This window comes from Lynx canadensis, chromosome D1 (assembly GCF_007474595.2).
Source record: "Lynx canadensis isolate LIC74 chromosome D1, mLynCan4.pri.v2, whole genome shotgun sequence".
NCBI lineage: Eukaryota > Metazoa > Chordata > Mammalia > Carnivora > Felidae > Lynx > Lynx canadensis.
In genome coordinates this window covers 105,506,076-105,519,634 of record NC_044312.2, presented here as the reverse complement: position 1 = coordinate 105,519,634, position 13,559 = coordinate 105,506,076, and the positions used below count along the sequence as shown (strand labels likewise).

Genomic DNA, 13,559 nt, shown 5'->3' with positions numbered 1-13,559 from the left:
GTGAGTTCCTGGCAGAGCTGACCCTACACCTTGGCGTTTCAGCCCCTGAGACCGTCAGGACTTTCTCAGTACAGGGTCTGGGCTCATCCACCCTAGGAACGTCCACTTTTAGCTCTGGAAACTTGACAGACTCACTTCCCTTCGCTTCAGCAGTGATACAGTGATCCTCTTGCTGACTCAGCCCTTTTCCACTCCCTTCGTTGGCTCCTTGCCTCTTTTCCAGGAGTCATTGCACCCAAGATGCTGCCACCTGACTCTCAGGACTGTCAGTCTTGGAGCTGGAGGTGGCGGTGACAGAGGGGCTTGGGAAGGAATGACTTTCCTGGGCTCTTGTGCAGAGCTGCGGCCCTGCCCAGGCCTGGACTTTGTGGTCCTGGGTGGGAGGAAGGACTTGGGTGAAATATCGGCCGCTGAAGTGAGAGTCTTTGTTCTTGGTGGTCCGAGTGGCCAGAAAGGCTTTTTTCCTCGATTATCTTGGAAACTGGCTTGGTGCCTTTGTAGTTTCCATTAGGTGGAACATTTCATTTTAGACTTGTTCATTTAGATAAGCAGTTGGTCTGATTTCTTGACTGCCATGTGCTCTTGGCACTGTTCTAGGGGCTTTGTGAACATACTGAATTCTGAGAATACTTCAAGGTAGGTGGTGATCCCATTTTACGATGAAAAGTGAGTTGTAGAGGTGTTACATAATTTGGTCACACAGCCAGTAAGTGGCCGAATTGGGATTTTTAACCCGGTAGTCTCATTTCAAAGCTCATGTGTTTGCTGGACCTTAAGAGTAACCTGTGATGCAGGGCACCTGGGTGCCTCAGTCGGTTAAGTATCGGACTCTTGATCTCAGCCCAGGTCTCGATTTCAGGGTCGTGAGTTCAAGCCCCGTGTTGGGCTCCACGCTGGGCGTGAAGCCTACTTCAACAACAACATTAAAAAAAAAATCATCTGTGATGCTTGTTAAAAATACAGAGTCAAACCTCTGGAGATTTGTCTGGAGGGGTCCCAGGAATCTGTATTTTTAACACATGCATTGAGTAATTCTTACTGTAAGTCAGATTTGTGAAGCACCACCTTTTTTTTCATTAAAAACTTTTAAATGTTTATTTATTTTTGAGAGAGAGAGGGAGGGGCAAAGAAAGAGGGAGACACAGAATCTGAAACAGGCTCCATGCTCTGAGCTGTCAGCACAGAGGCCGACACGAGGCTTGAACTCATGAACTGTGAGATCATGACGTGAGCCTAAGTTGGTTGCTTAACCGACTGAGTGGGAAGCACCACTTTCAGGGGCTTGTAGATTTTTGTTCTTGGAATTGAGATTATTTCTAAGGATTCTCGTTTTCTTTTTACTTACTGCTGTGCAATTTGCTACTCCGACATAGATCTGCTGTTGAGAGGACATCAGGCTAACTAGCCATGCGGATCATTTCCGGATACTTTTGGCCAGGACCAGTAGGGTTTTTCCAGGCTGACATCATTAGGTCATCGAAGACCTTGTTTTAATCCCACTGGATCTCTGTTGTTCCAAAATTCTATTAGTTTCTGCTCAGAGTTTGGAGTTTTCACAAGGTTCCGGTTTGTTCCTGGATAGTTGCCCTGTAACAGAGATCTCTGTCGTGGCGATGTCTCTGAGGATTCAGGAGCTTTAAAAGGCATGTTACTTCACAGGTGCTCCCTCCACTGCGTTTTCTCTTTCCCTTCGCTGGTTTCTGTGAAAGACTTGAGCAAATACCAAACAGGTTTGTCGTGATTTAGGTGGTGCCCCTGGGGCTTAGGATGGGCTGGAGAGTGGAGAGAAGGAGAGACTCAACCATGAATACGTTATCAAACAGATAGCCCAGGTCAGGTATGCCTAGCATTGAAGACACAGCAGTACTTTTAGTCCCACTGCTAATTCATGTGATTCCTCCTCAGCAGGATTACAAATAGTAGAAGACACAAAGTCAGCCTTATACTCTTACTTTACTCTCTTTCTGTCCAATAAACGCTGCTTTCTAACTTAATGTCTTTGTAAACAGTGGATGTAGCTTGTGTGACTTGAAATGTTTTAAGGTACTGAGGCGTGTTTTGTGGCGCAGGATATGATCTTCCCTGGTAAGTGTTCTGTGACTACTTGGGAAAAAGGTGTTTCCTGCTTTGCTGTCTGGCGTGTGGTATAAATGTCCGCTGAGTTGGTTGGTAGTGCTGTTCAGGTCTTAACTGCTTAGTGCTTTTCGGTTTACTTGTTCTATCCGTTATTGAAAAAGGGGGGGGGGTCATTGAAACTTACAACTGTAATTGTTGGTCTGTTCATTTCTCCTCGTAGTTTTATCAGTTTTTGCTTCATGCAATTTGAAGCTCTGTTATTAAGTGCATAAACATTTGGAGTGTTTTTGTTGGATGAATTGACCCTTTCAGTCCCTGGTAATATTCTTTGCTCTGAAATCTACATGGTCTCATATTAATGTAGGCAATCCAGCTTTCAAAACATTGTTGGATTGATATCCAGAATGTATACAGAACTACAACTCAAAATAGAAAACAGAAACAAATGATATGACTAAAATAGGCAAAGGACTTGAATAGACATTTCTCCGAGGATACACAAATGACCAATTAAGCACATGAAGATACTCAACGTCACTAGTCATTAGGGAGATGCGAATCAAAATGACAAAAAACCCAGAAGTGGTGGCAACAGGATGTGGAGAAATTGGAACCCTTATTGCTGGTCGGAAAGTCGAGGGCACGGCTGCTGCAGAAAACAGTATGGCAGCTCCTCCAAAAATTAAATACACAATCACCGTAGGACCCAGCCATTCCAATTATGTATATGCCCGAAAAAAGTAGAAGCAGAGACTCAAACAATATGTTTGTACACCAATGTTCACGGTAGCATTGTTCACAATAGCCAAAACGTGGAAGCAGCCCAAGTGTCCATCGACAGATGAATGGATAAACAAAATGTGATACATACATAGAAATTATCTCGCTTTAAAAAGGAAGGAAACTTTGACACATAGTACCACCTGGACGAAACTTGAAGAAATAATGCTAAATGAAACAGGCCAGTCACAAAAGGACAAATACTGCATGATTTCTCTTACGTAAGGTTCTGAGAGTAGTTAAATTCATAGAGACAGACAGAATAGTGGTTGCCAGGGGCTGAGGAGGACGAATGGGGAATTAATGTTTAATGGGTATAGAGTTTCGTTTTGGGATGATAAACTTCTGGAGATGGGTGGTGTTGATGGTAATATAACCGTGTGAATGCCCTTAATGCCACAAAAGTGTGCACTTAAAAGAGGTTAAAATGGGGGCTCCTGGGTGGCTCAGTCGGTTGAGCATCTGACTTCGGCTCAGGTCACGATCCCATAGTTCGTGAGTTCGAGCCCCACATCGGGCTCTGTGCCGACAGCTCAGAGCCTGGCGCCTGCTTCGGATTCTGTGTCTCCCTCTCTCTCTCTGCCCCTCCCCTGCTCACATTCTGTCTGTCTCTCTCAAAAATAAATAAACATTAACAAAAAACTTAAAAAAAGGTTAAAATGGTAAATTTCATGTTGTATATGTTTTACCACAATTTAAAAATGGATAGTGTTCAAAAAATTAGTGTTTACTTGGTGTATTTCTTTATATTCTTTTACTTTTAAATTATTTGTGCCTTCGTATTTAAAGTGGGTTCTTGTAAGCAACGTATAGGTAGGTTTTGCATTTTGTAAAATTCAATTTGTAATCTCTGCCTTTTAATTGGGATGTTTAGAATATTTACACTTAATACGATTATTAAGTGGGCTTAACTCTTAATACGATTATTAAGTTGGGCTTAACTATTATCTTGCTATTTGTTTTCAGTTTGCCCAATATTCTTTGTTCCCATTTCCTTTTTCCTCTGGTCTCTTTGGGGTTGAGTAATTTTTATGGTTTCATTTTGTTCCCTTTGCCTAGTTTATTTGCTATAACTCTTTTTTGTTTGTTTTTTAGCAGTTGCCTTAAGCTTCATAGTTTGAGTCTTTAACTTGGCACAGTCTATCATCAAATGGTATTATACCACTTTACATATAGTATAAGAACCTCACAATAGTATACATTTATTACTTTCCTCCTGGACTTTGTATTGTTACCACACATTTCACTTGTACATGTGTTATAAATCCCATAATACATCGTTATTATTATTTTTTAAAATTGTTTATTTTTGAGAGAGAGAGAACTCATGTGCATGAGCAGAAGAGGAGCAGAGAGAGAGGGAGACAGAGGATCCGAAGTGGGCTCTGTGCTGACAGCAGGGAGCCTGGTGTGGGGCTTGAACTCAGGAGCTGTGAGATCATGACCTGAGCCAAAGTTGGGCGCTTAGCCAACTGAGCCACTCAGGTGCCCCGCATTGTGATGATTTTTGCTGTAAACAGCCGATTATTTTGTAAAGAGATCAAAAAGAAAAAAAATATATTTACTTACATGTTTATCATTTCTGGTGTTTTCCATCCCTCTGTGTAAATCCATTTTGTTTCAGAGTCTTTCTCACTTTACTATTTCTTGCAGTGCTGGTCTGCAGGTGATGAATTCTTTCAGCTTTTGGATGCCTAAGAGAGTCTTTATTTTGCCTTTGGTATTGAAAGGCATTTTCCCTGGGTATAGGATTCTTAATTGACTCGTACTTTCAGCATTTTTAAAGATGTGGTTCCAGTGTCTTCCGGCTTGCATTATTTCAAATGAATAATCTGTCGTGTCTCTGATTTTCGGGCTTCCATTCCTGATGTGCCCTTTTTCCTTCTGGCAGCTTTTCTTCTATTGCTGGTTTTGAACAATTTAATTATGATATGCCTTGGTGTACTTTTCTTCAGGTTTCTTGTTCTTGGGTCAGCTGAGTTTTTGGGATCTGTGGGTTTGTATAGATTTTGTCAAATTTGGAGAGTCGAGTTAATTCTTCAGATACTTTCTGTGTTCTCCTTTCTCTCTCTCCTTTGGGGACTCCAGTTAATATGTATTTAGGATGCCTGAAGTTGTTGCACAGCTCTCTGATGCTCCCTTCATTTTCTTCCCCGGTCTTTTTATTTTTCTCTTTGTGGTGGTTTTGGATAGTCCGTATTGTCGCTTCTTCAGGTTTATCAAGCTTTTGTCGTTTGCCTCATCAGTTGCTACATTTGCCCGGTATACTTTTTATCTCAGACATCATAGTTTCCATCTCTGCAACTCAGTTGTTTCTTTTAGCTTCTTGAATATGTGGAACATGGTTATAGTGGCCATTTTAATGTCATTTTCTGCTAATTCTGTTATCTGTATACATATTTTTAAGTTTCTTTATTTTGAGAGAGAGTGAGAGAGAATGCAAACGAGTAGGGGAGGGGCAGAGAGAGAGGGAGAGAGAGAATCCCACGCGAGCTCTGTGCTGTCAGCTTGAAACATGATGCGAGGCTCAATCCCACAAACCGTGAGATCATGACCTGAGCCAAAATAAAGGGTCGGACGCTCAACTGACTGAGCCACCCAGGCGTCCCTGTTATCTGTATTTCTGAGTCTGTTTCTGTTAAGGGAAAAGCTTTCTTGCTTCTTTGTATGTCTGGTAATTTTTGATTGATGTCAGATGTTGAGAATTTTATGGGTGCTGGATATTTCTGTATTTCTATAAATATTCTTGGCATTGTTTTGGGACACTGTTAAGTTACTTGGAAACAGTTTCATCCTTTAAAGACTCGCTCTTAATTTTGTCATGTGGGATCAGAACAAGGCAGTACCTTCTTCATGCTAGGTTTTCCACTTTGGCTGAGACAGAAATTATTCTTGGCTCAACTTTGGGTCCAAGGATCGTTCCCTCTGATCCTGATCTGTACTCTGCAGCCAAAAAGTGGAGGGGAACCCTTCATAGATTTCCAGAGCTCTCCCTTTGTGTAGCTATCTCCTTTCTGGTTTTAGGCCCTATAAAGTCTGGCTGCCTTGACCTCCCTGGACTCCCAGCTTGCTTTCCCCAACCCGGGGAGACTGTCGGGCTCCAAGACTGGCAGGCGTTGCCTGGGTACTTTCTCCCTGCATCGTGGCCTGGAACCCCTTTCTGGGCAGTGAGCTAGGGCAGTTGTTCCTGCCTCTCAGAAATCACTTTCCCGAAATGCCTGATGCCCATTGTCTGAAAAATTATTGTTTTATTTATTTTGTCTGGCTTTTTGGTTGGTTGAGGCAGGAGAGAAATCTAGTCCCTGTTCCCATGTGTTGGCCAAGAGCAGGTGCCCTTTGCGGTCAGCTCTCATCGAGCGCCTTGTGTGTGCTAGGCACTGACCCAGTGCTGGGTTGCAGACCTGAGTGACACACGGGCTGTGTGGGCTGTGCCCTTGGGGAGCTCACAGTCTGGCTGATTCCTGTATCCTAAATGCTGGGTGGTACTTCCAGAACACTATGGGAGGGTGGGAGAAGGAGCTGGCATTTGAAGGCTGGACAGGTATTTTCAAGCTGGAGGAGGCAGAGGACAGAGTATTCCAGGCAGAAGAGCAGGAGGAGCAAAGGCTGGATGGCAGGGCTGGGAACGCCTTGGGGGCAGAGTCCCCGTCCCACTCATCTTTATACAGGTGCACAGTGATTGGAAGCCTGTTGCCTGTCCTGGGACCAGTGGGTAGAACAGAGAGTTGGGGCAGGGTGAGCAGCCCATGAGGGAGTGGAGGGCGATCTAGATGAAAAGGGAGGTTTGGGATCAGTTGATCTAGGACCTTGCCTGTCAAGCCAAGGAGCAAAGATTTTGAATATAATACCAAAGCACTGGGGAGCTATGGAAGGTTTAAGCAGGGATGTGAGTGCCCTGACTGGCTGTGTCCTTTAGAGATTACTGGGGTCTGTGGGAGAGGGCTGGTGAGGTTGGAGTCTGTTAGAACCAGATGGGCAGCTGCTGGAGAGGCTGGCTCGGAGTGGGCATTCTGCCAGAGGATGAAAATGAGTGCAGAGCCCAGGGCAGCCGCTGATAAGGCGTTGCCTATTTGGTAATGGCCTTTGCTTGTTTGATAATGACCTTCGAGGAGCCCTGCCTGAGTCGAGAGCAGATATGAGGAGGCTCTGGCCTAGTTTCTCTTTTCCTGTGGCTACCCTGTTGCCCTCGGCACACCTGCCCACCTTGGGGTGCGGGGGGGGGGGGCACCGAGAAGTTCATAGTGTCAGACGTCATCGGCGGAGGGTAGGGTCTACAGGTGTCTCACCTTCTACCAGCCTAGGATGGCCCCAAACCGGTAAGAACAGCGAGTTTCATTGCCTTGGACTTTGAATAGACAAACCTCGAGGGTCCTCATACAGACTCCTGGATATGTGTCCTGAGTGTGCCTTTGCCTTGACCTCAATCCTGACCCTTCCTAAACGGATGATTGAAGCTGCCAGCTCAGCTTGCTCCGTGCAGATTAGCCAGTGTCGGGTGTGGGGAGGCCGACAGCTGCAGGCTGAGCACCTTCCTGAATCACCTGAACAGTTGGGGCAGAGGAAGAAGGAAATGGCAGGTGGGTGTGGACGGTTTTCTTTTCACTGAGCCGTGGGCCAGAGAAGGAAGAGGCTTTGCAGAGTGTCTGGGTTGTGTTTCCCTGTCAGGAAATTTCAAGAATGGGCTACTTGTCAAGTAACCTGTTTCTTGGCCACCATCCTGACTGAAGCGGAACGTTATTGATCTGAGTCACATCCAGCCATTGGATTTATGTTGTGCCGTTGATTGATGGCGTCTCTGGAGGAATCTTAAGTTCCGCCTCCTCAGTGTCCAGGGAGGGAACGGGCCATGTGGGAGCTCAGCCCTGGTGATGAAGATCCTGACCGCTCGTTGAGTCTGGCCTGAGAGCCGGGCATTAGACTTCCCGGGCAGTGATTCATTTCATCCCCGTCAAAACCCTGTCTTCTAGAAGAAACTGAGGTATAGAGAGGTGAAGTAGCCTGCCCAAGGTCTCTAGCCAGTAGTGACCGAAGGCTCAGGGCTGTGTGTCTTCCAGAGCCGTTAGCCACTGGGCTTTCCCTGCAGGGCCGAGGCCCGAAGGAGGTAGTGTTCCCAGTGCTATCGAGAGAGACCAGGCCCTGTTTTTTAGAAGTCGAATCGAAAGGCATCAGTAATAACGAGCACTTAGTAAGTTTTTCCCCGGGGCCGGGCACTGCGTTCCAGGGACATGCGCTTGACCGAGAGGCGATGGGAGTGTGGCGGTGGGGGGGACGGGCCGTAAAGCCAGACCCCCTCAGTGACACTCAGGCTCTAGCATTTCCTCGTTGTGAGACTGGTCAGGCACGAGACTCCTTCGACGCAGGTGTCTTGTCTGTAAAGCGAGAAAAGCCGAGGGGGACACAGCCGTGAAGGCGCGTTGTGAGGACCATACGAGCTGCTGCACGCAGAGCGCCTAGAACACCGCCCTGTACCTCGCAAGTGCTCTGCACGCCATCCGTGGGGACTGTCCTCCTTCCTTCTGTGCTGGTGGGACAGTGAGGCTTGGGGAGGGGCACTGAGCGAAGCCTGGTTCGCCCCTGCCCCCAAGGAGTTCCCAGCTGAATGACCCTGGCTTTGCCCTTGCCTTCCCCGGGCTGGAAAGTCCTTTCCCGTGCCTTCCCCATCCTGCGAATGCCTGCCTGTCCTTCAGATGTCAGCTCTCCTCTGGGAAGCATTTCTTGCTCTTTCTCCCAAAATGTTCATCCTGCTCTCTTCCTCCCTCCCTCTGCCCTGCTGCTGAGATATCACAGCTGCAACAGAGTGGAGGAGGGGGGCTTGGGCATAGGTGAGGGATGAGGGCAGGGCGTTTCAAAATGTGCTCTGGGAGGGTGCCCTGAGGGCCCCCTTGAGGCTTTGGGGGAGACCAGCTGGGAGACTAGGGCTCTCCCCCCTCCCCCTTCTGGGAGGAGCATGGCTTCCGGGAATCTGTTCTGTGCCCTGGGGGCTTGGGGGAATGTTTTAAAGGAGAACAACTTTGGAAATTTGGAAAACTAGCAAAGCAACAGGGTGCGCCGGGCAAGTGGGAAAAGAGGATGGAAGTGGAGGTCCTGACAGCTGGAGGGATGGGGACCAGGGAGGGAGGGGATGGCTGGCTTTCAGGGAAGCTGGAGGGTGGAGGGCGCCGGAAGCAGTGCTTCCAAAAATTAATCCAAAGGTGCCCGGATCAAAACACTCTGGAGCAATGACCAGATACAACCTGGTGATTGGACATCACAGGTGTCTCGGGTGGCCTGGAAGATCGGGAGCGAGGGCGCGAAGCTGAGGGTATGATGGAAATGGGGGTCAGGCAGAGAGTGTGGTTTGGGGAGGGAAAAAGGTGACGGTTGAGGTAGTCACTCCTGGAATGCCGTTGAGGAATGCTGTTGAGGGGAATATGCCCCGCGGGCATGGGAAGGGTCCCTTTAGGGGACGGGCTGGGTCATCCAGGGACTTTATGTAACCAGGGGCTCCACACCCTGCTGTCTGGCTCAGGCTCCATAGGTTGTCCCCTGCTGATGGACACCCCCCCTGCCCCCCCCCCCCGCCCCCAGCCTGGCCACTTAGCCCGTAGAGGCAGTTTGCAGAAGTCTTGGGCCACTCTGGAGTGCCCCCTGCGTCTGGCACAGTAAATGGGCTCATCATTCCTGGATCTTCTCACTTAGGGGCCTGCCTCTGGGAAAAGGGGGTCAGATAGAGTTATTCAGTAGACCTGAGGAGCACGTGGTTGTTACATAAATACTATGTAAAGATGACAATTGCCTTCCGAAAGCCTCGTCCTGAGAGGTTGTATATCCCTCCGTCGATGTACAGGTGCACTTATATTTGAGGATCTCTGTTCAGATTGGTTTGGAGCCTGTTTCCGAAAGCCACATCCTTAGCCTTCCTGGGGACCTGCCCTCCCTCCTGAGCCTAGCTGGGTATCTGGCCAGGTTGTCAGGCAGCATTTTCCAAAAGTAAGGTGTGAGCGTGTGAATTAATGCTACCGAACGCCTGCCTGGTGGTTTTTCTAGCACCTCTAGCAGTGATCTCGCTGAATTCTCTTTAAGTCCTTACAACAACTCATGATGTTGGTAGTGTTAGCCCCATTCACCAGTGAGAAACAGTAAGAAAGGCGGAATAATTTGCCCAAGGTCATACAGCTAGTAAAAGGTCAAGCTGGGATTTCAGTCCAGGAATATTTGGTTCTTAAGCCCTGAACTCTTTCCACTTCCCTTCATGCTGTCGTAACTATTTAGCACTGGGGGGTGGGGAGGAGTTCCCAACCTCAGAAATTCCTTAGAAAGAGAGAAAACTTAAGAAGGCTCCCTTCTGGTGCTTACGTACCAACTTTTCAAATTGAAGGAAAGGTCAGTTTGATGGTGCTTTGGGCCAGGTGAGCAGTGCCTGATGGTTTGATCTGTTTTTATTAAGTCCTGTCGGAAGTCAAGTGACTGAATGGTCTGGTACTTGGGTGAGCAGCTAGAATCATTTTAGGAAAAGAAAACTAGATCAGGTCAACAAATATATCCTCATTAAGCTGCAGGAATAGGAAGGTTTCTAAGGCAACCGCAGGTGTTTTTGACACGAGGGGTGGGATGGGGCCAGGCCTCTCTAACTCAGGCATAGGGAACTGCACAGGTTGCTATGGTAACTACTTGCTACTTGTGGGAAATGTACAAGAAGCCCACGGCCTTTACAACGCTCCCTGCAGGGTGATTTTGGGCTTGAAGTAGCTTGCAAGTCAGTGTGGTGTGGTAGCGGTGAGGAGGGGAGCGACTGGAACCTGTGCTTTATCTCCAGCCGGGAGCCGGGAAATCCAGAGGCACCCTGCCCAGTCACAGTCTGGGTCCCGATTCAGTTATGGCAGTCATTTTGCTTGACTCGATATTGAGCTCCAGGGGCGTCAGGAGGCGCCCCGAATCATCGGATTACCCCCAAGAGGCAGAATAATTAACATTTGTTCAATGCTCTGGAGCTTGCAAAGCCATCTCGGGGCCGTGTGCTCATCTGAGGCACAAAACCCCTATGGTAGGATTATCGTCACAGAGCCCATTTTCCAGGTAAGGAAACTGAGGTGAAGAGACTTGATCAGGGTCACACAGCTCCAGGGTTGTGGAGCCAAAGCGCAGACCCTGGGCATCAGTCCACATTCCGTGCTTTTCTCTGCATCCTGTTGGGGGAAAGTTGGCATTAACTGTTCAGACAGAGACAAGGGGCGTAAGAGGCACCAGGCAGCTCCGAGGCTGGCATACCTTGTTCTGATCTGAGCTCAGAAAATACTGCATTTTGCTTTACTTTTTTTTTTTTTTTTTAGTTCATTTATTTTTGAGAGAGGGGGTAGGGCAGAGAGTGACAGGGAGAGAGAGAATCCCAAGCAGGCTGGGCACTGACAGCGCAGGGCTCGAACTCACAAAGATCGTGAGATGGTGACCAGAGCTGAAACCAAGAGTCGGATGCTTAACCGACTGAGCCATCCAGGTGCCCCTCTGCTTTCTTTTTTTTTTTTTTTAAGTTTATTTTGAGAGAAAGAGCGAGCGAGAGCGCCCGTGTGAGTGCATACGTGCACAGGTGAGCGGCGGAGGGGCAGAGAGAGAGAATCCCAAGCAGGCTCCAGGCTGACAGCATGGAGCCTGACATGGGGCTCGAACTCCCGAACTGTGAGGCCATGACCACAGCCGAAATCAAGAATCAGGATGCCCTACCGACTTTTTAAAGGCACCCTTACTTTTTTTTTTTTTTTTTTTTAGCGTTTACCCTTGTAAAGGATCTGATATCAGTTGAAACTATTTGTTTTTGAGCTGAACAGTCCTGGCAAAGATGGAGATTGAGCAAGAGCCCCAGCGCGTTGTCCCCCTCTCTCCCCCATCAAGGACAGATCTGGAAGGCAGCCCTGAGTTTGAACCCTTCCCAGCACCCTTCTCCCTCGAGACATCCTCAGCCCCCTCCACGCCACCCCAGGGAGCAGCGGGAAAGGGCACTTCCTCTGGCCTCCACCCCCCAGGGTATCATATAGTCACCTTTGGGCCTCGCTATCCTCGCTAGATCGTGTTCCTCTTGTTCCGGACGTGTGAGATCGATGTAGCCAAGATATCAAGTGATGGAAAGAAGGCGACACTGAGAAATGCAGGGCCAGTGGCCGGAGACTTCGTTTCCCCTCCTGGTTGTGTGCGTACTACCCCGGCCCCGGGGCCGCACCTGCGAGCCTGTCCCCTTGCTTCTGGTGGCTGCTTCAGCCTCGTCGGCCCCCATTCTCAGCGCTTGGTGGCAAAAGGTGGGCCCAGGGTGCCCATGCAATGCCCTTGTCACCTCATCCCCCTGTCCTCCCTGCTTTTCTGTGGCATCTGTCCTCCGGGCACGTGTCTCTCATGGAGGGACCCACCCGGCGTTTCGTCGTTTTACAACTTTTGTGTTGGCTACTGGAATTTTAAAAAGGGAGAGGTGTCCCCTGCATCTGCATTCCTGGCTTCCCCGGGAGACCTGGCGGCTCTGGGCCGCCCTCCTTCCTGCAGGAGGTGCCTGCGCTGGGCTGGCCCCTGACGCCAGTGCCTGCCTGGCCCTGGTGGCTGCCCGAGTTCATGAGCTCGGGTGTAGGTGAGAGCTGCGGAGGAGACAAAACAGGACAAAACAAAAAGTTTTTCTTCCTTTTTATTAGCAAGGAAACAGTGACTTTTTCTCTCCTTGCGGAGGGAGCGCAGATTAGCACATGCGTTGCCTTTCCCACTTTGTTCCCAGTCTGATTCCCTTTGGGTCGATGGTGTCACCCCCAAACAGAGGTGTTATCTCGCTGTACTTGTGAATGCTGTAGAGCCACCTGCCTGCGCCTCCAGCCTTCTCCTCCCCTCTCTCAGCTGTGTGGGTCTGTAGCGGCTCCTTACAAGGGCCCTGCTGTCACCCGCCCTTGGCCCTCTGGCTCCTGTCCCAACACCAGCTGCCCCCCTTCAGTGAGGACTTGCAGGCCTCTGACACCCCCACCCCTCAGAGCCGTCCACCTTTCCCCTCCTCACTCCACTGGTCCCCACCTGTGCTACGTCCCCTCGTCCCTGCATTCACCGTGATGGGTTCTCAAGGTTTTTGCTTTTTAAAACTGAATCGAGGGGCGCCTGGGTGGCTCAGTCGGTTAAGCGTCGACTCTTGGTTTCGGCTCAGGTCATGATCTCACGGTTTTGTGAGTTCCAGCCCCGCATCGGGCTCTGTGCTGGCAGCGCTGAGCCTGCTTAGGATTCTCTCTGCCCTTCCCCTGCCCACGCTGTCTCTGTCTCTCTCAAAAATAAATAAATAAAAACTGAATTGCGTCGAGGGGAGTTGGCCTCAGATTTTTTTTTTTAATGTTTATTTATTTTTGAGACAGAAACAGAGCATGAACAGGGGAGGGGCAGAGAGAGAGGGAGACACAGAATCCGAAACAGGCTCCAGGCTCTGAACTGTCAGCACAGAGCCCGACACGGGGTTCGAACCCACGAACTGTGAGATCATGACCTGAGCCGAAGTCAGATGCTTCACCGACTGAGCCACCCAGGTGCCCCTGGCCTCAGTTTTATATGTTGGGGTTGTGCCTGGTGCATAGCAAAAACTCAGAGTTTATTTGCACCCCTCTGCCCCCAATCATCCTTCCTCCTTTTAGTTGGGGTCTTGTGCAGTTCTTGGCGGGTAGTAATTGCCCCATAAACATTTGCTCAGTGAAGGCATAGAGAGATGAAGGAAGGCGTGG

General features: G+C 48.9%; 1 protein-coding gene across 2 annotated transcripts in view; it reads left to right on the top strand.

Moving 5' to 3' along the window:
- The window catches only part of VPS37C (VPS37C subunit of ESCRT-I), a 28,464-nt gene that overhangs the window by 1,034 nt on the left and 13,871 nt on the right, over positions 1-13,559 (top strand). The window lies entirely within an intron of this gene.